The 26,825-nt window shown below is 35.6% G+C and overlaps 1 long non-coding RNA gene across 5 annotated transcripts in view; it reads left to right on the plus strand.

Moving 5' to 3' along the window:
- The window catches only part of LOC116660499, a 344,375-nt gene that overhangs the window by 175,105 nt on the left and 142,445 nt on the right, over window positions 1-26,825 (plus strand). For 4 of the 5 annotated variants that reach the window (XR_004316049.1, XR_004316051.1, XR_004316052.1 and 1 more), the window contains one exon: window positions 1,620-2,039. This is a non-coding gene — a long non-coding RNA (uncharacterized LOC116660499). Of the gene's footprint in view, window positions 1-1,619; window positions 2,040-26,825 lie in introns of those variants that run through there. The other variant, XR_004316050.1, reaches the window with a different exon arrangement.

Genomic DNA, 26,825 nt, shown 5'->3' on the forward strand with positions numbered 1-26,825 from the left:
TTTTCTTTTTTCCTGTTTCCTGTTTTATTTCAAACCAAGTAGGGAGAGAAACATTTAAATTGTTCACAAAGATGTCCTGCTGATTTCCAAACTTTTAAATACACTTAATTAAAGCTTTTCCCTCAAGTAAGAAATTCATTTTTAATGTAAACACGGACATACTGAGTAGAGTTTATATTCTGACTTCAAAGTTTGGAGAAAAATGTCTCATATAAACTATTAGTTCTATAAGCAGGTCTATGCCCAATGCTGAGCAATTTCAGTGAATCATTGGTCCCTGCTGTTGCACACAAGGACAATTTCTAGATTATATCTAAAGTACTGTCATGTAACATTCTAGTCATGTTTGTCATGACTGCAGGGAAACATTAAATATTTTTTATAAACAAAATATCTTAGTATATAAAAATAAAACATTAGAAAATTACTTTAAGAAGAACACAAAACACAAAATTAGCAAAAATTTTCTATACTGAGAAAACAGTTCTCCAAAATGTCAATCTTATTTTTACCTAAGTACAAAGTTTTGATATACTGGAAAAGTAAACTCAAATTTCAGTGTAATTCTTCATTTGATTAACATGGTAAATATTCTGAGAGGTCTGCATCCCAAATATCATTTGAATGAATTATGATTAGCCTTGAAATCATAATAATTCAATATACTGATGAATACTTAAATTCTGTTACTTAAATACTTAAGTAGAAATATAAATTTTTTTAGTTCTCACTTTCTCTAGGACTCAAGTAACTTGAAATCTACATCTTCAGTTCCCTCTGCCATCATTCCTTTTTAACTGTTTGTTAACTCTATGAATATAACATTTTGCATACCAAATTTTAAACAAACTATCACTGTATACAAATTGTGGAAAATACTGGGTCAATTCAAACTTTCCAACTTCCTTTCTCGAATTCAGTCATCAGACTGATAGGTTAGGTTTCCTTTCCTTTGTTCATTTATGATTAATTAATTAATTCATTCAATAAATATTCATTGGTACCTAATATGGTAGTGTTAGATATATAGAAGAAAATAAGACAGCAGAGGTCCCTGGCTTAGTGGACCCGTTGTTTATTGGAGAAAATAGATATAATATAACTATATAATATATATATAACTAATAATTTCAAGTGTGATGAGTACTAATAAATGGGGAAACATAGGCTTTGTGGAAGTATAAGCCTTGTCTGGGTTTCAGGGAACAGAAAAAAGATGGAAACAATCAGGCGATACAAACATAACCATTGTCCAACAATCCTTGACCTTGATTTTCAAACAGTGCTTTTTACATTTTTGGCTGGGAAATACACTTGTATAATTTTGAAGAATGATGGTACCCTGGATGGTTGGCCTGAGTACCTTAATAACTTAAGTTCATGGAGCAAAAGTAATCCTGATTTATACATAATTATAGCATATTTGGTTCAGTCCGATAATGAAACTTTATCTACAGTTGTCCAAACATCTTGCGTCTAGAAATAGCTGTCGGTCTCCAAACAAATCATTTCTAATTTTTGTGCAGTAAATGTAATGACAACTTGAGAACTAGCTTCTAAATGAATAATGTCGAAAGATGTATCAGTGTTTCTAATTTGTATTCTTTTTCATTCGGCAGATAAACATTTTCAATGGTGATGATGAAATCAGTGCAGACAAGGCTGCTTTTATTTAAAGAGGAATGAAACGCATGCTTAAAAAAAATGAGTGGATTGGCAAATGGAATCAGAAGTTTTAAAGATCTGGCTGTTGCTCGACTGATTTAAAGGTATAGATGTCTCGAATTACTTCTAACCTTTTCAAAAAAATATGAAACCACTGTAAGACTAAGCTTGATAGCTTTCCTTAATCAGGATCAAGATACATAAACCTTTTGCACTGTTCCATGTCACAAGAAAATTCTTTGTGCGACCCCTGCTTAATGAGTAGCATTGTACGAAACTGTTTTACATTTTAATGAACCAATGTGGATGGCTGGATCTCTGTATAATACATGATATATGAAATCATTTTGAAGTGTATTCAAAGGATTTAGTTTACCAATGACAATACTGCTCCTTTTTCTGGTTTACCTGCTAAAGGTAAATAGGTAGGTCTAGCAAAAATATAATAAACTGAGATAAATTTTTAGTGGATTTCATGTACTAAAGAGATCAATTTTTCCCATATCCTAAATCATTTTTAATGTATTATAAATTCTAAATCATGTATAGTAAATTCTACATATGAGCTAATTTAAAATTTTCAGTTAAAATACGTATATATGTGTACATATATATTTCTATGCATACATATATGTGAATTACATTGCTATAATCAAATAATGGTTAGTACTGTCAGTTGCAGAGAGAATATGTAGTCTGAAATTGCTAGTTAGAAACTGAGATCTAGAGGGCACTCCCATTCCAATGTGAAGAGAGGAAACAAATTTAAGTTGAGACTAGAATCTAGGCTTTATTATTTATTTATCTACTTATTTATTCCACAACCATTTATTTATTGGGATGCATTGCAGGTCCCAGCCATTTGCCCTATGTGCTAATGCTTCTAGGCGTCCCTATTTCAACCCTTAAACTTCTTCCTAAAAGCGTTACAAATACACTAGAGAAGAAACAGAAAAAAAAAAAAAAGAAAGTCTGGAGGATAAATTTGGAAAATCTATAAGAAATTGAACAAAATGACAGATGGAAAAGAGGAGAGAAAATCAGAAAGCCCATTCAAGAGATGTGAGGAAGAGGAGTTCTAAAAGGACCAGACCAGAGAAAAAGTAGAAGGAAGAATCATGGAGGTGGATTTCCCAAGACAAAAGACACATTTCTTAATGGAAAGGACTCACTAAGCACCCAAGATAATGGATTAATTTAAGCATATCATGGTGAAGTTAGGAACAATCCTTAGGAACAAATATATTATTCTCATTGCTTGCAAAAGAATTTTTTTTTTAAAAAGACAAGTATGTATATTTTTGAGTCAGAATTGCTTCAGAATACTCAACAGCAGTGCTGAAAAGTAGATTGATGCATTCATATGTTCAATATCCTGACGAAAAATGAGATTAACAGAATTCTATATTTGCTCAAACTATTAAGTAAAGGATAAACTAGAGACTTAGAGAAGTGCACAATCTCAAAAAATATGTGTCCCACACACTTTTTCACAAAGCAACTGTACTATAAATTCTACAAATATGAGATAGCAAACAAAAACCAAGGAAAATATGGGACACAGAAAATAAGAAATTCAATTAAGGAGAGAGGTGAAGGGAATCCCTGAAATGATTTTAAAAGGCCATTAGCTGCATGACTGTTGTACCCAAAGCATAGAGAGACCCAGTCGTGATTTCACTATGAATGTGTAGATCTATGTAGGTTAGAACCCACAGGCACACCACACTTTTCTCTGAATGAGCAGATTAGCACAGTCAAAACCAATGAATCTCACTTTTAGATAAGATGCAAAGATGACATCTGGGTAGGACAGAATAAAGAGACAATAAAGATCACACTGAACCAGGCTTCTCTTTTTTTAACTCTCTTCATAGCAAGAGACTTCAGTTTATTGCAGACTACAATTCAGAAAAAAAAAAAAAAAACCCACACACAATTCTACCCTAATAAGAGGAATTATCCTCTATATGGCAAATGTTCATATATGCCTAAACTGCCCCTGAAAAATGTCTAAGAAGCTGGTGACAATGATTGTCCCTAGGAGGGTGAAATGGGTGGCTGTAGGAAAAGTGTGTAAGAGAATTACTTTTCATTCACCACTGTTACTTTTGAATTCTGCACCAAGAGCATGAGTTATCTAGACATATGGTAAAATTAAAATGATGCCAATAAAATGCATCCTTTCACCAGAGTCTTCAGGCTTATTAAATGTCTCTTTGAGATGTTAAGAAGCTCACCAGTTCCACATAAGATTCCACATAAAAGCTGTCTGTTCCAGCATGCCGGAGCCTAAACTTCCCCAGGAGTCAGCAACAGCATATGTGTCTTACTTCTTTGTTACTAGGAAATGAGTTCAGGAGAGGAGGCCAGAACATACCTAAATACAATAAGGGACCCCCCTGCCCCACAAAATCACCTAACCACTTTAATTGGGAAGAATAGGGGTGACTATATATGCACTGAAACTATTTATAATGCTAGAATAATTTCATGAACATATAATTTGTAGAATATTTATGAATTTTTCAGGGGATGGGACAGATTTACTTTTCACAGGAAACACAAAATTCTGCTAATGAGTTTTAATCTTCTGAAGTTGTGTTTTGGGTCAGAAATTAATGCAAAGCTTACCATCATTTCATTTCACTTATGCTAAGTTAAAAGTGAACTAAAAAAACTGGAATAAATGTGACAATTGATAATTAACCTTAACCTTATTTATTAGGAAAAAAATGTTATGTTTTGAGGTTCATCTATGTTATCTTGCTACAACGTTGTAACACTGAATTTGCGACATCAATATTAGCATGGCCCAAATATGCTCTTGAAACAGTCCCTAAACAGATAAGCATATGTCTATAATTTCATAATCTGTTATGTTAAATTTTGTACCATATGAGAGTACTCACTTGGCAGCACATCTACTAAAATTGGAATGATGCAGAGATCACATTGGCCATGGCAGAAGAGTGACATGCAAATTTGTAAAACTTTCAATTTATAAAGAACTTGAGATTTTTTTCCTAACAGATTTGTGCTACAAGAACTACTAAAGAGAGTTCTTCAGATGATAATAAAAGGACACTAGAAAGTAACTTGAATCCATAGAAGAAATAAAGAACCCAATAAAGGGAACTACAGAAGTAAATATAAAAAAAGTATAAATTTTATGACACTTTTTTCCAGTCTGATTTAAAAGACAACTATATAAAGTAACAATTATAAATCTACATTTATGGGCATATAATATATAAAGATGTAATTTTTATATCAATAACAGCACAAAGGAGCACAATGTAATGGAGCTACATATAAGCAAAGTTTTTTATATTATTTAAATTAAGTTAATATTAATCAAAACTAGGTAATTTTAAGTTAAGATATTATTTGTAATCCTTAGAGCAAGCATTAAAAATATAACTCAAAAATATAGTAAAAGATAAGGAGATTGAAATTGTACACTAGAAAATATCTATTTAACAGCAACAATAAAAAAACCCATACAAGTCAGTAATAGAGGAAGAGGAATTAGAAAAAAATATGATACACAGAAAACAAATAATAAATGTTGGACATAAATTCTACATGAATTACATTTAATATAAAATTATACAATTAAATATTAATTATATTTGATATAAAAAGGTTAAACATTCCAACTAAAGGCAAAAATCTACAGAATGGATAAAAAATAAGAAACATGTTCCAAACATACTTTCTACAAGTGACACACTTTATAGTCAAAAACATGTATAGGTGGAGTGTAAAAGAATTGAAATATATGTGCCATAACAGTGACAACAAAACAAAATGACAACAAAACTGTAGTGGCTAAGCAAATGTTAGAAAAAAATGTATTTTAAAACCAAAATTTTTACTAGAGACAAATAAAGATATTTTATAATGATAAGATGGTTATTTCATCATGAATATATAATAATTATAAATGTATATGTACCTAACAACAGAACTTCAAAATACAATGAAACAAAGTTGGACAGAAGGGAAAGGAGAAATAGACAGTTCTACAATAATAGTTGGATACTTTAATACCCTTCTTTCAATGCCAGATCAGGCAGAAAATCAGCAAGAAGGTACGAAATTTGAACAACATAATCAACCAACTAGACCTAACAGACAACTATAGAACATTCCACACAAGAGCATCAGAATATGCATTCTTTTCAAGTGCACAAGCATAGCCTGTATGTTAGGCCATAAAATAGACTTCAATAGATTTAAAAAGATATAAACAATATGAAGTATGCTCTCAGATGACAACAGAATGAAATAAGAAATTGTTAACAGAAAGAGATTTGTGAAACTCACAAATATGTGGAAATTAAATAATATATTCCTAAATAATTCATAAGTCAAGTAAAACCTCATAAAAGGTATTTGAAACACTTTGAGATGAATTAAAATGAAAGCACAACAGATTAATTCTTGATTGGTCCCAAACACTCTTTTTAAAAGCAGGGGAATTAGACAAAGATCTAAATAACTATGTGCAATAAGTCGAGGGAAGTTTGAAGTCTGTGAACAGCTCAGGAAGAGCAATAGCTCACTGAAATGCTGTGTGAACCTGTGCCACTCTCCTGAGAGCTTTTAACTGTTTTAACTCCTTTAGTTCTCACTGTAACCATGTTAATTAAATACCATTATTAATCCCAATTTGAAAAGGAAACTAGGGCAATGAGTGATTAAATAATTTTTTGAATATACTTGGAGCCATAATCAGAATCCATTGTCTTAATTTTTAAATGTATCTTGAAAATATTTTGTTAAAACATATTTTCAAACCCCACATAGAAAGTGATGCCTTTCAGGATTCTTGGAACAGACTCATGGTAAAGGAACAAAATACTGATGGAAAGCAATCTCCACTATTGTTAGGTATATATGTCCTGGAACTCAGTGGGTGGGTAATTCCTTAGGTTAATAACTATGAGGAAATAACATTAAGTATTATGAATGGCAGAAACTCAGGGACAAAGTTTACTGGAGAGGAGATTATAATAGGTGATAAATGTCAACAAAATTTTAGAAGACGAACAGTGGATGGATTGATGTGATTTAAATGTAAATTTTCCTCCATCTTGCAAAGGTCCTTCAAGGGAGACATGAACAAGGATTTAGCTGATTTGTCCCTAAAACTTTGGTAAAGCTCAGGAATTGGAAATACTTTAAAACAGACATGCACAGTGGACCTGAAAACTGAGAAGACTACTTAAAACTCTGTTTAAGGTGTAGATAAACCCACTCCCAAATTTCCCAATCCCAAGCAAACAAGTGACTCCCCTTCTATTGTAGCAGAGGCATGGAGGTTTCTATTGAGAGGCTCAATCAGAGAGTCTCTGGATTCTGGGATCCTATGCAGGGCTGAAAGGGGAGTGACATAATTTATTAAAAACAGAGACTTTGAGTTAAAGTCAGTATAATGAACTCACTGTTTATTCCCCTAGATGTAAGTTGCCAAGTTAGTGTTCTTTATGCTGGTAAATGGACAATTCATCCATGGGGAAATTCAATATCCAAGGAGAAAGGCTCACTGAGCTGGGATAACACAGTGGAATGTCCCTGGCCCCGCCTAGTCATGACTGCAGCCACTTGTCAGCAGTAGAAATGCCATTCATGTTCACAGGTCAACTTTTTAATACCTTATTCTTCAAATTAATAGATGATTAAGTTTAAAAGACATTTGCAGAAATCGCTTAATCTAATAGATGCAGACCAAACAACAAATAAGCAAACAACAAACAGTAAAAGGGAAAACAAAAGAAAAATAGACAAAACAGTGCAGACAAAAATTAAAAATACTAAATTAATATTGTCTGAAAAACTTTGTAACAAACTATATCTATGTGTCTAATACTTGTGTGTTGCAAAGCTAAAGAAAAACACCATTAAAAAAGTCATGACATGATAAACAAAAGATGATTACGAGGCTTAGAAGACACAGGAAATCTCCCAGAAAATAGAACTACTACAAAACAGAGGTGGAAATAGGAGAAAAATAGTAAGTTAGAGCACCAGTCTCAGAGGTACGACATCTAACTGGTATGCATTCCAGAAAAGGAAAACAGAGGAAAAAGACTAGGGAGAAATCACCAAAGAAATAATGTTAGACAATATTGCAGAAGTGAAGTGAATGGACTTCCAGATATAAAGACTCCAGTGTGAGCTAAGTAGGATGAGTTAAAAACTTCAAACCTTTGTTCATTATTATGGAGTGTCAGAACTTTGAGGGTCAACAGAAGATCCCAAAAGATTGTTGACTGTCAGGGGAGGGGGAAGAGGACAGTGTGAAAGAATTAATATGAAAATGATGTAGGACTTCTCAGTAGCAGTACTGGAAACCAAAACAATTACTTCAAAGTTCTGAAGAAAAATATTTTTCAATCTAAAGTTGCATATCTAAGCCAAACAAACAATTGTGTATAAAGGTGGAGTTGAGACTTTTCCAAATGTATCAAATATTTCACAAAACTTGGCTTCCTGTTCTGTTTGATCCTACTGAAAGGAGTTTTACAGTTAGAGAGATTGAGATCTCCATAGTTAGAGAATCTGAGAATAATTTAATTATAGATACACAGAAAGCTAAGCAAGCTGATAACAAAAATGAGGCAATTATCAAGTCTAGGCGTAACCAAAGTTTGTATAAAAATGTAATTATATTTTGCTGTGTGATTCAGCAATGAAAAATATTTGCATGATCAAAATAAAGCAGACAATATTGATTTAATAGTAATTTTTGTTTTGGGAGGAAAGGAGAGTGAGAAAAAACTGATAAAACAGCTAAATACAAATCTTATTACAGACCAGTGGGTAATGTTTAAAATGAAATATGAAATAATGATTCACGATGTAAATATGTGATTTCAAATAACAGAAGAAATTAATTTTTCTAAAAGTATCTTTGTGGTCAGAAAGACTGGGAGTTGAGATGAATAAGGTAAAGGATTGCTGTTTTTTGTTGTTGTTAAATTGTTCATAAACTTTGTATTAAAAATGTCTCTTTAAACCATGCACAGCTACTGATTAGATAAGTAGGAATTAATTTTTAAAACTGTTTATTTTCTGGGAATAAGAAGAACTGGGCTTTAGTCTCAGCTGTGCATTTATCTTTGTATCTGCTGATGATTCAGGAATATTCAGCATACGGGGTCAAAATACAGTTGCCATCTCAGGAATCAAATTCGGCCAGCCGAGGGAAGAAGCATGCTTTAAGGCTGCGTAACAAAATACCACAAACTGGATTGCTTAAAGAACAGAAATTTATTCTATCACAGCTCTACAGGGCAGAAATCCAAACTCAAGGTGTTGAGAGGGCCCTGTTCTTTCTGAAGCCTCAAGGGGAGGATCCCTCTTTGTCTTAACCAGCTTCTGGTGAGGGCTGGCAGTCCTTGGTGCTGGCATTCCTCGTTTTGCTGCTGCATCACTCGGGTCTTTCCTCTGTTGCCACAGGGAGTTGTCTCTGTGTATCCTTGTCTGTGTTTTCTCTTCTTATAAAAATGCCAGTCATACTGGATTAAAGGTCCATCCTATTAATCTCAGTTTAACTAATTATATCAGCAGTGACCATTATTTCCAAATATGGTCACATTCTAAGGTACTAGGGGTTAGATTTCAATATATCTTTTGGGGGACACAATTCAACCCGTAACAGTGCATCATGGCATTTGTATGAGTCCTTAGGTTCAAGGGGCCTTTGGGAGTCTAAGCCCACCAAACTATTGCCATTTTATGATAAGAATTTCTCCCTTTGCCACTGCTATTTGTAACCTAAGCAGAATTAGACCACTTAATTAAAATAGTTGATTGAATTTTGGCAAATGATATGTTTGAATTGTGTGTTTCCGTGACTGATCTTAGCAATATAGTTTAAAAGGATTGGTGGGTCACATTTTCATTGTCAGATCAGTCCCCAGGTAAATGTGTGGGTGTATGTCCATCCTGATAAGCCCATTAAGGATGGGGCCGCAAGGATCTGATCTGTGTCATGACTGAGTGGGACCCAGCTTGCTGAGTTGCTATCCCTCTCCCAGCAAGGGAGGGGGCCAAGTCAGTTTCTCAAATCTTAACAGGCTGCAAGGAAGATTTTTAGTGCCTTTTCTCCACTATTATGAACATGTGTAACTCCCAGTTTATTGATACTGGCTTTTGCCTTCCATAGGGTCCAAGCATGTAGAACGAGCATTAAATTTTACTTCTGTTTAACTTGGAATTGATAAGACTCAGTGTAAATAAATGCCCATTGAGTGGGAAAGTGAATCTTTTAGAGTGATGCTTCGGAGTCTAAAAAATTAGGCTTTATATCAGACCAATATAGTCACACCCCTAACTGGTCCTGCATCTGTACTCTTCTGTGTCACTGTGATTCAGGGTCCCCTGGTCTTGGCCTCACTCTCCTCACCCTGCTCCCACAAAATTTCCCTTTCCAGGAGTTTCTGTTAATTAAGGGTCATGTGAAGGAAGAAAAGAGCAATAGGTAGGAAAATCCTAACAAGTTTCCTCATTAAAAGATGTAACTGAAATTTAAACCTTAAAATTAGCATGACTCGATTGCATTATAAATTACGGAATTTATAAAGGAAACATGGGTAATGAGGATACCTTTTTCCTATAATTACTGCCAAAAATAACTTGGAATCCTGAAATTTCTTTCAAGATTCCTGCATTTATAATAATACATGTCCTACAATATATCAATAATTTTGCATTATTATTTGTAAAAATTATTCAATGTAAAAATTATTCTGATTTAGTGTAATTTAGAATTATCTTGTACCTCTTGTATATATTCTTTTAGTCGGTGATATATTATTGAACTACTAAGTATATTGTATTCATATTTGTAAGAAATACACAGGTCAAAAAGGCACAGTTATTGATCCCACGGAACTGCAACTCAGAGTTGAAATTATATGCAAAGGAACACAATTTATAGTCAATCATGGCCAAATGTAAAAATTTTTAAATATTTTTTACCCTTGGTTTCAAGAACTGCTATTGTGTTGTTCAATGGAAACACTATTTAAATAGAAATTTCTATTTTTAATAAACAAGGTATTAATTACCATGCTCTCTTTAGATAGTTCCTCTAACTTACACCTGCCTCCATTTCCCCATATGTATTTGAGAACGAAAGAGGAATTCCTGTCCGCTGTCATGTTGGAAACTACCCAAGAAAGAATCCCTAACACTGTATTTTACTAGAGATGCTGGTTATCTAAAATGCTTGCATCGAATGTAAAGTCTGGGGAAATTATCACCCAGTGTCTCTCTTCTAGAGGTATGTTCTAAATGATGAGTCACATTATTTTATATTGATGAGGTTTGCTGACATTATTGATTTGATCCAGAATCTATATTTTCCCTCTAAAGAAAACAGTATTCTCTCTCTACTTTTTTAAATATATAAGTTAAGACTGATGTCTTAAGATTTGGCTAGTATTACAAGACAGTCAAACATTGGCTGGGCTTCAGTATAGTCCTCAGTCCCTTTGTTCCATTGAGTTGCTGATCTGAAAGCCACTGTTTCCTTACATTCCAAACACCAAATAAATAAAACAAATAAACAAACAAAAAAAAAAGTCATGAAAAATATTTTAAAAACCAGCTGTCCTTTCTCCCTTACTCATGTTAATTCCCTTCTATCTAAAATTACTCCCTGAAAGTGATTTTTATGTTTCTTAGAGACTCTTTATGTATATATCCGCACTGGTACAGAGAACACTGTTCCTTCGGGATCTTACACTTTTTCCATTTGAAGAATTATTTACTTTCACATGTCACTTAGAGTTTATCCATCCTCCTAGATATGCATTTTTCCTGTGCATTTGAGCATCTTAGGAAGATAAATTCTACCCTTGATAATGTTAACTGGTCATTGAGTCACAGAAAGCTATTATTCTTACCAGTTTTCAAGACTGAATAGATTCTGGAGGGGTGGAATTTTAAGATGTAAGCATACTGTTTTTCTGCACTCAAATTACATTCCCCTTGTCTTAGAAAATTGACCAGTGAAGTGTACTGCTGACTTCAGAATCCATGTACATATAATCCATTAAGTTATTATATATAGCATTGGTCAGAAAAGCATACTGTGAAATGTTGCTTTTGTTTAAACTCACACAATTTTCACTATACGGCTTCAAGACTTCACTTCTTTATTGCCCTCTGGTGGTAGGCTCTGTGAGCGGCATATGTAAAGGTCAGGATTGCCCATTTTCCAGGAGCTAAATTTACAACTCTTCAGGTACAAAGAGTAGATGTAGGAAACATTCAGATTTATTGAAACTAATTAATGTTATCAGTAGCCTGACTGTTGGAGTTTTCAAACACGTAAAATATTTACTCTTTTCTTGGTCAAACAATCATATTTCATGAAAAGAGAATATAAATCCTTCTTTGCTTGCAATAAAAGAGTAATAATTGAAGATATAATTTGGACCAAATATCATCTCTGAAAAATTAAGCTAAAATAGGGGTTGAACTTTCCAAAATATTCTTTAGAAAGTAAAACTCCATATGTAATTTCAAATGATGATTTAACTTGACCTTACATTTAAATATCTATGTTGACTTAAATGCCATTCACTATAATTTCAGATGATTCCCTCTCTTAGATAAATACATATTGAATGTCTAACATGAGGTAGGGAATTCTTTGTGAAATTCTGTTGTTGGTAAACTTGTTTTTGACTTAGCCGAGGAATTGAGCCCATGTGTTGATGAGTTTTCCCCAAGGGTGTAGCAGATGGAGTGGGGAAAGATCAAATGTATCTCTGTACTCCCCAAATTTTCTCTGTGAAACTGTCAACCACCAGTATCAGGAATAACTTCCTTTGTCAGAAAGGCTTCTCAGACATTAAATATTTTCTATTAAAATGCAAGTATTTTTAAAGCCTGCCAAATATAGACAAAATAAAATGTACGTGTACATACATGCATGTGTGCATATATGTAAGCTACATATACTTGTGTGCGTGTGTGTGTGTGTGCAGTCCTATGGAAGATACAGAACAGATTCTGAACAGGAAAGAGGAGAGGTATATCAGGAGGGAAAAGAATATAAAAGACCAACTTTACCTACTTAATTTACCTCCTGGCTGGGAGTAGTCTTATTTTCCACCATCTTTTGCTGATCTATGTACCAAATTCCTAGGTTCCTCTGTGAGGTTTACAAGCCCATCAATATCTCATGTATAGGGGATAGAACCTTGAAATTTTGCCCTGTAGTTTTCCTTTCCCTCAGAGTTTTTCTCTGAGCTATGGAGTGGGGTAATTACTATCATGAAATTTGTACTCACTTCTTAAACAGAGACTACTCACTTAACTTTTAAACAAATAAACAATCTCTTGAGTCAAGATTGCATGGCACCTCCAGTATCCACAAAGCAGAGATATTTTGGAACAGGAAGGTGTTTTAGTATCCCCTTAAATCAAACTACAAAGTTATTGAGCAATTCTAGGACCAACCCTGTAGCCACAAACTGTGGGAAGAGATATAGGCTTCTGTAATCATCTGCTTATCCCCTTATAGGGGCACCAAATAGCTCAATAGCTCTCATACTGAAGTAAAACAAAGTCTATGTTTAAAGTCTGTGTCTTATTTTTATTTTCCCCTGGCACAAAAGTTTAAAAGATGCTTCATTTACTAGGGGTCCTAAAATTTCAATGTTTCTTTGATGTAGGGGTTGACAATGAAAAGTTTGGAAAGCTTCTCTTCTATGTTCCTGATCTGAGAACTGCAGAGAGCAGCATTTAGATGGAAAAGTTGCCAAGAGAACCATCAGTAAATAAAGGCATTTGTATAATTCTTACAATTTCATTTATTAGTTTTCAGCATCTAATTTTGAAAAGTTGCCTGAGGCTGCCTAGGATCTGCAACAAGGATCACAGCTGTGCTTCCCCCTCTTCTCCCCACACATGCGATCACAGTCTACCCAGCAGTGCTGGTACAGGCCCGCGGCTCCCCGCCCACCTCGGTACTGCTCAGGGCAGTGGCTTTTCTCCACCAGCCTCACCCTGCTTCATTTGACTTTTTTGTTTCTTTCTAGCTTTCCTGAGATATAATTGACATATAACACTGTGTAAGTTTAAGGTGTACTGTACTATAATTTGGTACATGTATATATTGCAAAATTATTACCACAGGAAGGTCAGTTAAATATCTATTACCTCGCACAATTAATTACCTTTTTTGTGTGTGTAATTAGAACATGTAAGATCTACTCTCTTAACGACTTTCAAGTATGGAGTAGAGTGTTAACTATAGTCATCATGCTGTACATTAGGCTCTCAGAATTTCTTCTTCTTATAATTGGAAGGTTGTACCTTTTGACCAGCAACTCCCCATTTCCTCCACTCTCCACCCCTGACAACCACCATTCTATTCTGTTTCTATACATTCAGCTTTTTTAGATTCCACATGTAAGTGAGATTATACAGTGTTTGTCTTTCTCTCTCTGACTAATGGCAGGATTTCCTTGTTTTTTTTATGGCTGAATAATATTCCATTGTATATATGTGCCATATTTTCTTTATCCATTTGTCTGTTGATGGACACTATACCAACAGAAACTCAGTCGGTTCCTGCAAGTGTACAAGGTAACAAATGGACAAAATCTGGATGTTGGTGGTGGTAGAGCCAGGTGGTAGATTAGGCTGCATCCCACAGGCAGAAAGGCCATTATTTTGGGGGGAGCTTCTTTGAATATAAGTCAAATAAATCAAATAATTGATTTATATATCACTAGATCAGAGTTTACTCATCCATTTTAGAAGTCTCACCATAGATATGAAGTGGGAATTTTTGTGGAACACACAGTGGCTGGTTGGCAAGCCAGTGACATGTGGGTTGGTAAAATAATTTGCCAGATATAAAGTAAGGGAATAGAAAGGAATTTATTGGGGTACACTGTGATAGACAACAGTGGGCCACACAGGCTACAGGTGCCTGTGTGAGCACCGAGGGCTGGTTATTGGGGTCTTTTATAAGGTAGGGTTACAAGGTGCCTGATCAGCTTATGTACAAGCCTCTGATTGGTTGTAGGTGAGGTAAGAGATTTAGGGTCCATGAAGGGCAGTGGGGTTTATGACTCTGATAAGATGGGCTGAAACAAGCCAGCCTCAGCATTACCTATGGCTACTAGTTTGTTAGGGGAAACATGCCCAGTAAAGCATGCACTTTGGCCCAGGAATGGGGGTCGTTGGACTTTGAAAGATGTCAGTGGGACCAACAGGAATGAGTAGAAAAGGTAGAAAAGGAGGCTTCTGAAGGCAGTCATTATAAAACCCTTTCTTATTATCCTGTAGAAGGAAGAATATGCAGTCTCACCTTCAGAACCTCAGCTCAAACAGTGACATGTAACAGCCTCGGTAGGATATAATTGCAGCAGAAAAAGTATCAGCAGAAAGCAGAGGAGAAAGAAGTGCCATTTAGTGTGGGAATAAACAGCTCTGTATGTCTCAAAAGCCTCCTAAAATCATGTTGGGTTCTGATGTAGTATAATAATTAATATCCATAAAAGTTGAGTCAAGAAAAACAACAACTGTATCTTTTGCTTTTTTTTAGAGAGTGATGGAAAGGTAACTATATTTGAGGAACTTTAATAAATATAGAGATTTAGTACACTTAAATATTTAATCTAATAATTAAAAAAATATTTCTTATGGTATACATCATTTTCTGATGAAACAAGGGGAAAATAAGGTCCTAGGGGGTCAGGGGTGTGGGGCAGTATACGAATTTTCTCTTTCCTCCTTTTTTGGCTGAATATATTTTCCAGGTCTAAAGAAACAATAAAATTGTGCATCTAAGATTGAATAAAAGGTGTCATAGACACATTTCATATATATGCCATGAGATTTCCATAGAGTTATGTCAGGCAGCCGACAGGCTGCTTGCCTAACCTGAGACCCTTCTAAACAAAGCCCATGAAGAAGCTAACAAATATGGAAGCCAATTTATTTATTCTTTGAGTAACCTGGCTGCAGAGCAGACTAAATTATCTTTTTAGCCAGACTGTTTGAACTCATTGTACCCATCCTGGAATCACTTTTCTGAAACTAGAGAAGGGGGCTGGGGAAGTTAAAAGAGACAAAGGATCTAAATATGGTCTCTTTGCAGAATCTCAAAGGTCAGGCAACAGGTTCATTTTTAAAGGCTTTCAAAAGAGGAGATAAGCTGTGGTTTAACGGTCCACTTTGGAATTCGAATTCCAATTCAGGTGTGGTCTGAGTGCTAGTTCACCTTGAGTAAGCCTGTAGCCAGAGGTTTTCTAATTTTCATTATATTTTATTGTAGTAACTAACATGGATGAGTGATTTTTAAATTGCTAAATTCTGCAACAGGACTTGATTTTGTAACGTTACCAAATCTTAGAAAATAAAAGATTGGTGAATTCTTGACAAATTAGTATAGTCCTAATTGATTGTTACATAAGGAAAGATGGGGAATGGATCACAGGTATCTGAATGAATACTCTGTTTCTCCTCTGTTTCCATTGAAACTACAGGTTAGTTGAGCTCAAAACAGTCTTAAGTCTTACTGGGATGTTGCAGCCATTAATGATCAATGCCTAGACCCATTAATTTATTATGCATACCAAATGGTGATATTCCACTAATTACATTATTATTATTCATTTCCTATCTTGAGTATTATTTCACCAACTATTTGGTTGCCCTGAGATACAGTTTGATTAGAAAAAGCAGAATAAATGCTTCTTTCATTTTATTTACCAGTTTCACTTTCAAAGAGAGATAGAGAAAGAGAAAGATTGGCTCAGTGTAGCTTCCAAAGATGACCAATTAGATATTTTATTTCTTTGTTGTTGTTTTCACTAAAGTTGCCATCATTATCGGTGCACAGATTGTCCCCTCTCAGGTCCATGGATCCTATTCAGGTTGGCTTCCGAGTCCTTTCGACACACCCACAGTAGTCTATGACGGTCTCTCCAGCTCTCTTGTATGACAAGATGTAACAGGAACATCTTGTTCATTTCTTGTGTTGGATTTGATATCAGCCATTTCTCCAAGGAGACATTATCCATTTTATTCAAACTTGTGTTCCTTCTAGTTTAACCTTCTAATCTTCTTTCAAGACATTTTCTTTTTTAAACAAATTACTTACTGAATTTTTTCACCTTTTCAAATCTTCCTATTCTCTAATCGCTTCATTTCTGAGTTTTTCTACTTCTCTTTTATATTTTTTAAAAAACCCAGTCTCTATCCCTTTTAAAATTTGTTTTACTTTTTCTTCTTTTTTTGAAATATTGGGCAATAGATTTCATTTGTCTGTGGGCTTATCTTTCTGTCATGCTTTCAGGATTTGTTGGAACTTTCTTCTCATCTTTAATTTTCTTTTTTTTTCTCACTAATTTTTCTATGAGATTTGAATGGAATACTTCTCTGTCACTCATTTTTGAATGAAGTAAGTTTCTACTTTAGGAGGGGAGCATAGATCAGAATATAATTTCTAGCTTCGAAACTCCAGGGCTCACTATCTTCTATTGTTTTGATGATGTAGTTTTTAAAATGACCTTATAATTTCTAAAATCTTCCTCCTCTGCCGTCCTATTACCACATATCCAGGCCTCCTCTTTCCTGTCCCTGTTGAGCATGGGGATTGGTTCTGGAAGGGTATTTTGGCTCAATAGTTGTGAAGGTTTCAGAGACCCCAGAACTCTTCAGTGCCCTCAGAACATTTCAAAGTTCTTGCACTCAGCTGCAAAGTGGAACCTGTGATGTTTACTCCCAGTTCCTGCTGCTATTCTCCTGAGTGTTTGAATCTTAGGTTTTGAATCATAGGAATATCTGGCTGTCCTGAAAGACAAAAATCACCTTTCCTTCCATGACCTCTTCCCAGGTACTTTGGGACACATATATGTACATCTTGTTCCTACTGATCCTACCTGGTCATACATTGCAGTTCATGTGAACACGCACATTGTAGATGTCCGTGGGGTTTCAGTCTTGCTTCCTAGATGTTTTTCTGTTTCTTTTCGTTTTCAGTGTGTGTCTTCAGGGGAGGGGTGGGACATTCAGAGATAAAAATCTTCTCTGTAGCCACCATCATTTCTCCAGAATCCTCTACCATTCATATTTAAAACAAAATTATAGGAATCATTATCCTAGTCATCATTATGTTGTATCAGTCTCCCCTTTTCAGGCTTCAAGCTATTAAGCCCATGGTTTCCTGTGTTTTATAAATTCCCTATCAGTCAAGAAGACTATGTATAGGGTACTAGACTGACATGATTTGGAGGAAGGTAGTACTGAAAGAGCCCCTACAAATTAAGCATTGCCCAATCATGTCAGTATATTAAAGTGGGGAACTGTGGGCAGCTTCTGTATTATTTTTCTCTGGTAAAATGTCCTAAGACTCATTAGCCAGAGTTTTAAAATGAAATCTTAATTGGTTAATGCAGACATAAAGTACACTAGGACTTGGATCCAAGGAGTGAAACATTTCTAGAGCCTCCAAGTTTATAAGCTTAGTCCAATTCTACATCACTTCTTAAAGTAGCTGAAGAAAATAATTTTTTGATAAAATAAAATTGATTTTATTAGTATAGTCATTTGAAAATATATGTACATACACACATTTAAGAAATATGTTAAGGCTCCATCAGTTGCTCTCTCTTTTCTAGAATCTTGGATGAAGGAACACTCATTTGAGGGGGAATATGGTATAAAATGAGAAAATCTAACAATGAAGATTGCTGTCTTTGTTCCTGTGTGAAGGACTACTATAAAAACTTGGTAGTTTACAAGAAGAGGCATTTTATCTCCTCACAATTTGTCAATCAGCAGGGCAGGCGGGGATCTGCTGGTTGGATCTATGCTGCTTTCACCTGAGGTCATTCATGAGGCAGCCGTCATCTGACTACCTGACTGGAGCTGGTTGCTTTCACATGTCTGGCCACTGGTGCTGGCTATGGGCTGGGCCACATGTCTCTGTTAGGCTAGCCAGGTTCCTAATGGGGCAGGTTTCCATGAGGACAAGCCCTAATGCACAAGGACTATCCAAGCATCAGCTCTTGTTATGCCATTGGGCAAAAGCAAGTCACATGAACAAGCCCAGGTCAACGTGGAAGGGAATTGCTCAGGGTGAGGAAACAGGGAGGCATGCTGCATTGGGGGCCAATAGTCTAACACACAACTGCAATAATTGTATAAAGAAAAACATCCCTGAGAACAACTGGTTAAAAAATAAATGTGTGTGTGGGAAGGTGTTCGTATGGGGGCAAGTAGGAGCTACCAAAGTCTGAAGATTCTAGTATCGGAAAATCCACTGGGGTTAAAGTAGTTACACAACCATATTCGGACACCAGAGAAAAGGTCACAGCTGAGCATCAGGGAAGTCCAGCCCTCTTCTATCTGTTCAATTTTCATGTTCCTTTGACTCAACATATTTTTAGAATGAATCATGACTTAATCTTACTCTATAAACTTTTTAACTTTATTTTTTCAAAGAAATATTGACCTCACTTCTATCTGCTATGCCACAAAAATGCTGTAGAAAAAAAATTTCCTTTGTAAAATCTGTCACTATTTGAAATCCTACGTATAACCCAGAAAAACAAAGAGGTGTTAAGAATTGCATTTCATCAATGTTTAAATAGCATCCTTCCCCCACTAAAACTTAAAATAGGATTCCAGCTGATTCTTAAAGGGTTATTTTCTTCAGTAACAAGAGCTGACTTAGGCCATTTCTTGCCGGTGGACTCTGCTCGTGGAGGTCCATGTCTCACTGCCCTTTGATCCTCACTCACATTATCCTGGGTGAATGTGACGGATAGGGAGTGCCCTGTGGCTCAGCCCACCATATTGCTCCTGATGAAGGTTACCGGCATGGGCCACTTTAAATCTTACACAGCAAATTGCTGACATCTGGGGTTTCCTATCAAGCTTACCAGATATTCTACAGTAATTTCGGTTTACACAATCTGGAAACGCTGATATTGATCTTAGGAAGGTGTTCCGTTTAAACAGATACTGAAAATGCTACTCCACAGAATTGTTTAAAATTTGTGAGCAATTGCATTACATAAACTCTAATAGAGTTACTCTAATAGAAACTCATCTAATACAAGTAAACGAATAGTTATAAAGCTATTGGTTGCTTTAGAAGCAGTGGCTACTGAGAACTTCAAAGTTGTTTCATGCATTCAGTAATAGGAGCAACTCTTTGATGGCTGTTAACTTATTCTTGGGGAAGCTTTCTCCTTAGTTTGATGCTGATTCACTGTATAAATATATAGGAATCTTTCATAGTTCTTCGCTTCCGTATTCAATGCACCATTACATTAGAAGGAAGTCCTCTCTTAAGATCTATATGTCAGTTACTGCAATTGTGGGCTGGTGCCTGGGATGAGGAAGGCTATAACAAAAAAAGATAAGCAAGTGTTAAATATTCTTAGCATACTGCTGGCATTTTTATCTATTGTAATTTAAAAGAAATAATAATTAAAATTACTTGTAGCCTGATCAGTGAGAACTTGGGTAAATTTTGGAAGCATCTATGTTTCATGTAGTTATTTCGAGAGTTGACTCTTCCCTGGGATTAACTCTGCATCTTCTTCCCCTGGACCAGAGACACCTTTCTAGGCTGAAGCAATTTTATCTTTTTCCTGGACATTTGCAGTTTTCTCTTATTAAAGACTTGTAAACCGTATACATATGAAACAATGTAAGGCAAAGAAGGGACAGAGAAGTCATGAGAAGATACTGTTCTGTAACAAGCACTTAAGGCAGAGATAATATTCCCTGATTGTGTTGGCTCCCCACCTCCTTTGTGGAGAGCATCAGCATTCTGACTGGTCTCTGCTTCCTACCAGCTGGACAGAACACTGCCTTGGTGTTCTTAGGGAGCATTGATGATCACTCCAGAAACCATGGTTAGAGCTTGCACAGTCAAAGTGCAGAGAAAAGAAACAAATATACTTAATATAATATGCTTACTCTGTTTTTCTTAATTAGCACTTATTCCCTCTAAGAGGTTGATTTCTGCTTTGACAGAGAGTAATCTAACTTGGTACCTGCCCAAACCATAAATTCAGGGTTAACATATCTCAGCTTTTCATCCTTCTGGAAGAAATGTATGAAATCTAAAGTTGTTTTTTAATTGCTGCTGTTTAGCTGAGCTAGTTAAAGAACAATGTTAATGAGGGTATTTTTCTTTCTTTTTTTTTTCCCCCTACCACAGCATAAATTATCAGCCCAAAGTGGGCCCTGTTTTCCATAACAGAGGCAGGTGAAAAAGTGAGTCTGTCACCACTAAGCCATGAGACAACTACAAACATTTTTTTCCAGGGTTAATATTGATGAGAGTCTTTGTGGAAAAGAACTTCCTCTTTTTGCAGGAATACAATAAAATGCAAGTTGTATTCACCCCAATTCCACTACTAGAAAAATAATTTCATAGTCAATACTTTTTATTGCTCTTCTGATAACATATGCAGTGTTCACAATAAAGAATAAAAGAGAAGATTTTCAATGCAATGTTTATAGGAGCATTTTCTAGAGGTAAGACCCAGCCCCAACTTTGGGAAATTAACACACTTCTTTGAGATCAAAGAGTCACCTGCAAAAAATTGTATCATAAGGTGTTTTTCTTTCATACTAGTTTCCTAAGACATATCGTTACTTGTTAGTGTAATCGTCAGGAGTGACTATATGGTGGCCATCTGAGCTCTTGGGTTAGTGTCTAGTGACCTTATCACTTATGATAAAATACCTCTTGGTTTCAGAGGCTTGCACAGATTTCCTCTAAATGAACAAACTTAGTAAGATTTTTCTAACAATTAATTAATCTAAAAGTAGATTTAAAAATCTACTTCTAAAGCCGTTGTGTTAAGTCATTGTTGATCACTTCACTTTCTCATTGGCACTTCTTTTTGCAAAATAAATCCCTGTAGTTCGAACAATTAATACCACCATCCCTGGCTTCTTGATTATTTCACAGAGGTTTCTTGAGAAAAGAGGTCATCCGTTTTTGGAGAAACTAGTCCTTGAAATAGAACTTCATTAAAATGAGATCTGCTTCTAATGTTAGTGGGATGCTTCTCAGTGTCCCCTCTCTTGGCACTTTCCAGGCTGTGTGAGAAGAATGGTATGGTGCGATGTGGCTTAGGGAGGGTTGTAGCTCAGAAGGATTGCCTTATGTTTCTGTGTCACTTTGGGGGATTTTATTTGAACACTATCTTATATCCTGTTCATAAAAAACACCATAGTCATTCTCTTGCTAATTATGAAATAATTAAATGCTGCCCTTAAACAAAGGGGAAACAACTTTCCCCTTCTAATGAGGAAACTTCTCTCCACTCTAGGCCTTGATCTGAGTCCCACTTCAGCCCCTTGTATAGCTACACTTCTGATTTCTGAAGTCAGACAGATACAGGTTCCAACCTTGGCTTCATCACTTAGAATTTAGCCTCTGATATATTCATACCGGAGTTGGCAATGACAAACATTTTGCTTCTTATTTTTCCAAGGTTCTTTGCATTTTAACAGAGGATCAAGGCATTTTAAGTAGAATTGGTATAGGGTGGAAAGAAAGAGCAGGGAAACATGCTTTTAGGAAGGTCTGAAATGCCAATCACAGGGAGAGAACTGCTTGAGATAAACCAGCCCCACCCCAGTATTGCCAATCAGGTAAGACAGGGAGGCAAAGAAATAAATTGTTCACTAAATACATTCTTCTTTAGAAGTATAGAATTAAAAAAAAAAAAAAACCCACCTCATTGCAAATGAAAGATATTTGTTTTCCTAAAGGAAGATATTTGAAAAGTAGTATAAATACTTGCTGGTTAAAAATCAGCAATCTCGAGTACCTTTTGTGTCCCTAGTGTTTTATCTACATTAAGTTTTATGAACTCTACGTAGAGGAGGAGACTGAACCTCAAAAAGTCATAGGTAAGAGTGGATTACAGAGCCTTTGCGGGGTCCATCATGCCCCTGGACCTCCCCTTGCTTGTGTGGTTCATCCAGCTAGGTGCTTAGAATTCCACAATGAATAAATCTCTATTTCAAGAGTTTTTAACATACATTAGATAGTAAACAAGTACAACACCTAACCAATAGAACAGAGTACTTTATTTAAAGCAGAGACAGAACAAATGCTCATCTAGTATGGTTTAAATCACCTCTAAATTCCTGCTTGAATCAACATGCTTATATTTTGAGGTATTTTCTTATTTTTTTCTCCTAGTTTTCTTTACTTGCAGCTCCTTTCTTTTTCTCTTTTTCCTATTTGAAATGTTTATGGTCTCAAAAGTAATTACATTTTGAAGAAACTTTTCATGGATACTACATGCTACCTAATGGAAGCCATGAGCATAGAGTCTGCTAGCACTTAGAGTGGTGTAGTATGCATGCCAGGTTGAATCAGGTGGGAGAGGAAGTTAATCATTATCCTAAATTGGCAGTGTTGCTGGAGGTGGATTAATATGCTTTTTGAATCCCTTATGTGCTGGAAGGCTCCTTGATCACAATCATTATGTTTGTGGTTTAGGTTTTGAATGAAAGTTGTCTCCTGTGGTCAGCTGGGCCAACTCCCTTAATCTCTTTGGCCATATTAGGTGATAATTTTCTCATTTCAATACACAATTTATGTTAGAGGGAGTGTTAACTCTACCAGACTCTTAACGTGGGCACCTAGAAAATGGAACTCTCACTATCGATGATTACTCGTAGTGCTTTTCATTGTGAACATAGTCCTTCCCCTAGGTAATGCAGGAACACTATGGAAAGTAGAATGTTCTAATGTGCCTGGGGTACCTGGAGTGCTCTCGACCTGTCAGCTCACTGGCAGAGCAGGCTTTATCCAGACACCAAAGAACAAAATTTGAAATTGGCACCAGCCAGCCTCTCCATGGCAGAGGAGAGCCCTATTTTAAATTCGACAACCAGAACATTTTGCAATCTGAAATTCTTGTCATCTGGTTTTCTTTAGTTTCCTCTTTGGAATGAAAACTTTGAGAAGGTTGTTAAAAAATCTGGACGTCTGATGGCGAGGCTTAACCAGACCTACTGTGTCATCAATCAACAAACATTGATTTACCACTCCCCCAGGTGCTATACAAAGGACCCAGACATGTCTCAGATAGTGGCCCTGCTCATTCACTGTATTTATAGTCCAGAGTGTAACCAGAGCTCAGGTAAAGACAAGGAATTGATTTGAGTCTGAAGTAAACAAAGCTGGCTGGCCTGATCCCTCCAGTTCCTAGAATTATTTTGTTTCAGGTAGTAATTTTCCCAGACTGATAGAACAAAGTCCTATCATCTTTCTATTTATTTAATTTTTTATCATGATAAAAATGCCTCTTTAACCTCCAGTGATGAAACTAACATTAGAAACTAGGTTCTATGGGTAAATGCAGGTAATGGTATGAAAACAATTAAAGATGAAGGCCAAGGTTGGTGGGGGGAGGCAGTTCTGAATAGATTAGGTAAGACAGAGAGTATTGGAAAAATCAGGTAGAAAAGATTAAACCCGGTACAAAGGAATTGAGAGCTTCTGGAAGTTTTCCAATAACTGAGGGGTTGATACATCTTTTTTTTTTTTTTTTTAAGAACATGTCTGGCAGTTGTGTGCCAGATAAAGTTATAAGCGGGTTGGCTGTAGACATGGACTGCAGTGAGAACACTAATTCTATCGGTTGCTGACTGTGTTTTAAGCGTACACTCATTAGCACTAGAAATTAAGTTAGGAAAGGAAGGGGTATTCTGAAGTCATTTTAAATGAAAGTTCACAAAATAGTGGAGCTGAAAGGTGTTTTTATTCACTCAGCCTATATTTTCTGAGCACCTAATATGGGTTAAGCACTGTGTTTATGAGCCAGAGATAAAAGAAAAAAGCTAAAGGTAGAGGAACTCAAAACAGAGTGTGAGAGATGTATAAACAAATTTATTACAATTGAATAAGGATGTACTATTAAATAAATAAATCACAAAAATATAACTGTAAAACAGAACTTGGAGTAAATAACTCTGCTTGGGGTTATTTAAAGAGGACAGCAACAATGAGGAGGTCTTGGAGTTGGGTTTTGAATGTAAGTAGGAGTTTTCCAGGTGGGGAGGAGACCAGGGGCAGATCAGGCAGAAGGAACATCCTGGATGTGAGAACAAACACAGCCTGTTTAAGAGATTGTAAATGAGAGCTTTTTGACTAGAGCATAGGGTATAAGTTGCCAAATGGTAGAAAATAAAGCAAAAGGTAGATTGGAATAAAAATTTCTTATGAAGATGGACCCGTAGATGGACCAATTTTAGGCTCATTGCATAAGAATCATCCGAGTGAGTTGTTAAACTTAATCCTCATAGATTGATTCATCAGGAAAGAGAAGATATCCAGGAATACGTGTATTAAATGGGATTCTCCAGTGATTATAGTTTGCAGCTAGACTCAGAAACTGTAGTTCTGTGTTCTGCCATGAATGCAGAGGGGTAATGGATACCTTGGGTAGGGGCTGTGAAAAGACACCTGCTAATTCATATCCCACAGGTGAATAAAACTTTGGGAATTCAAAAGAGGTCAGAGTTCTAATTGAAGTTATTTTCACTTGTTCATTCATTCAGTCAAAGAATCGTAAATTTACCTACTCACCTAACAAGTATTTCTTGAAAGTCTAGTATGTTCCAGACATGCTACTAAAGTGTGGTGGCACAGAAATGAATAAGGCATTATCCTGCCATTATAGCTGATATCATATAAGTGACGGGCAAGAAATGAGTAAAATTGAGTGTGCCTAGTGCCAAAGAGAGAGATAAACAATACGAATTTGTTAACACAAAACAGATAAAGATCATTCACAGTTTTTTGTAAGATCTTACTTTCTCTGAATGTCTGAATTAGCTGCATGCTATTATCAAACCTATATCTTCATCCAACTTTTTATTCTTCTGTACTCTAGATCCAAATTGCCTACCAAATATGTCCTCTTGGATTCTCTCAGGTACCTAAAAGACAACATAAAAAGTAAATCAAACTCATCATGTTTCCTCTCAAACAGATAAATTCCCCAGTGTTTCCTATTTTAGTACATGGCATCATTTTAACCCCAATTGACCAAGTGAGAACCTGAGAGTCATTCATCACTCTTCTCTCCTCCCTTAAGCTCTGATTGATTGCAACAATCCCCAAGACTTGTCATAATTAGACCACATATATATTTCTCCACTCTTCTCTATGTCCATTGTCATACCATTTACATTTCTTACTCTGATGTAACACTCACTTTCTCCCTGACTCCAGTATTATTTCTCTCTTATTTATTCTCTGCACTTCAACCTGAATTTCACTCAACTGCTTAGAGCTCTGTGATATTTTCTCTTGAATTTTGGGGAAGAGCCTTATGCTACTGCCTACTACTCCAGCCTTATCTGGTGCCTCTATCTCTCTTCTATAAATTTTCAGCAATACTCAGTAGCCTTCTTTTTTTTTTTTTTTTTAAATGTCCTTCCTTAACCCTGAACTTTCTCCAGGTTATGCCATCAATTTGAATCATTCTTGAACCATTCAATCCATGGTTAGTGCACTCTCATCATTTAAGTTTCAAAATAAACTTTTAATTCCCAGCTTCATATGACTTCCATTCAAGATTAAATTCCCTCTTTATAGGTTCTTATAAAACCTCACTGTCTAGATACTGATGAGATATATAGTTATATTTTACAGTTTGTTTTCCCTACTATGTTGTAAACTCCATGCAAACGATGTTCGCATCTACTAGTGTTGTAGGTACTCAATTAATATGTATTCTGTTAAAAGATTAAGGCATAAATGTCAGTTAAGACACTGTTTATGTTCCATAAATAAGAGAAAATGTAAATAATACCCAAATAGGGTAATAGGGTTGAGTAAAATTGGACAATATTGAGAGATATTAGGAATTTAGGTAAACAGTACTGACTTGATTATGAGGGCAAGAGATGACTATATGAATTCAAAGTCTTCAGTATTTCCCCAATCTCTAACTTGGACAACTGTACAAATGGTAGTGGTATAAATGATGTAGCGAAATGAATAGTGGAAGTAAGTTTTGAAGGTAAAATTAATTGCTTAGCAACCTCAAATCATTAATTTTAAGTATTCATGGTATATTCAGGCAGAGATTTTCAGTTGGCAGTTAGCTAAGTTTGTA

The sequence above is a fragment of the Camelus ferus genome, chromosome 29 (assembly GCF_009834535.1).
Source record: "Camelus ferus isolate YT-003-E chromosome 29, BCGSAC_Cfer_1.0, whole genome shotgun sequence".
Lineage (NCBI taxonomy): Eukaryota > Metazoa > Chordata > Mammalia > Artiodactyla > Camelidae > Camelus > Camelus ferus.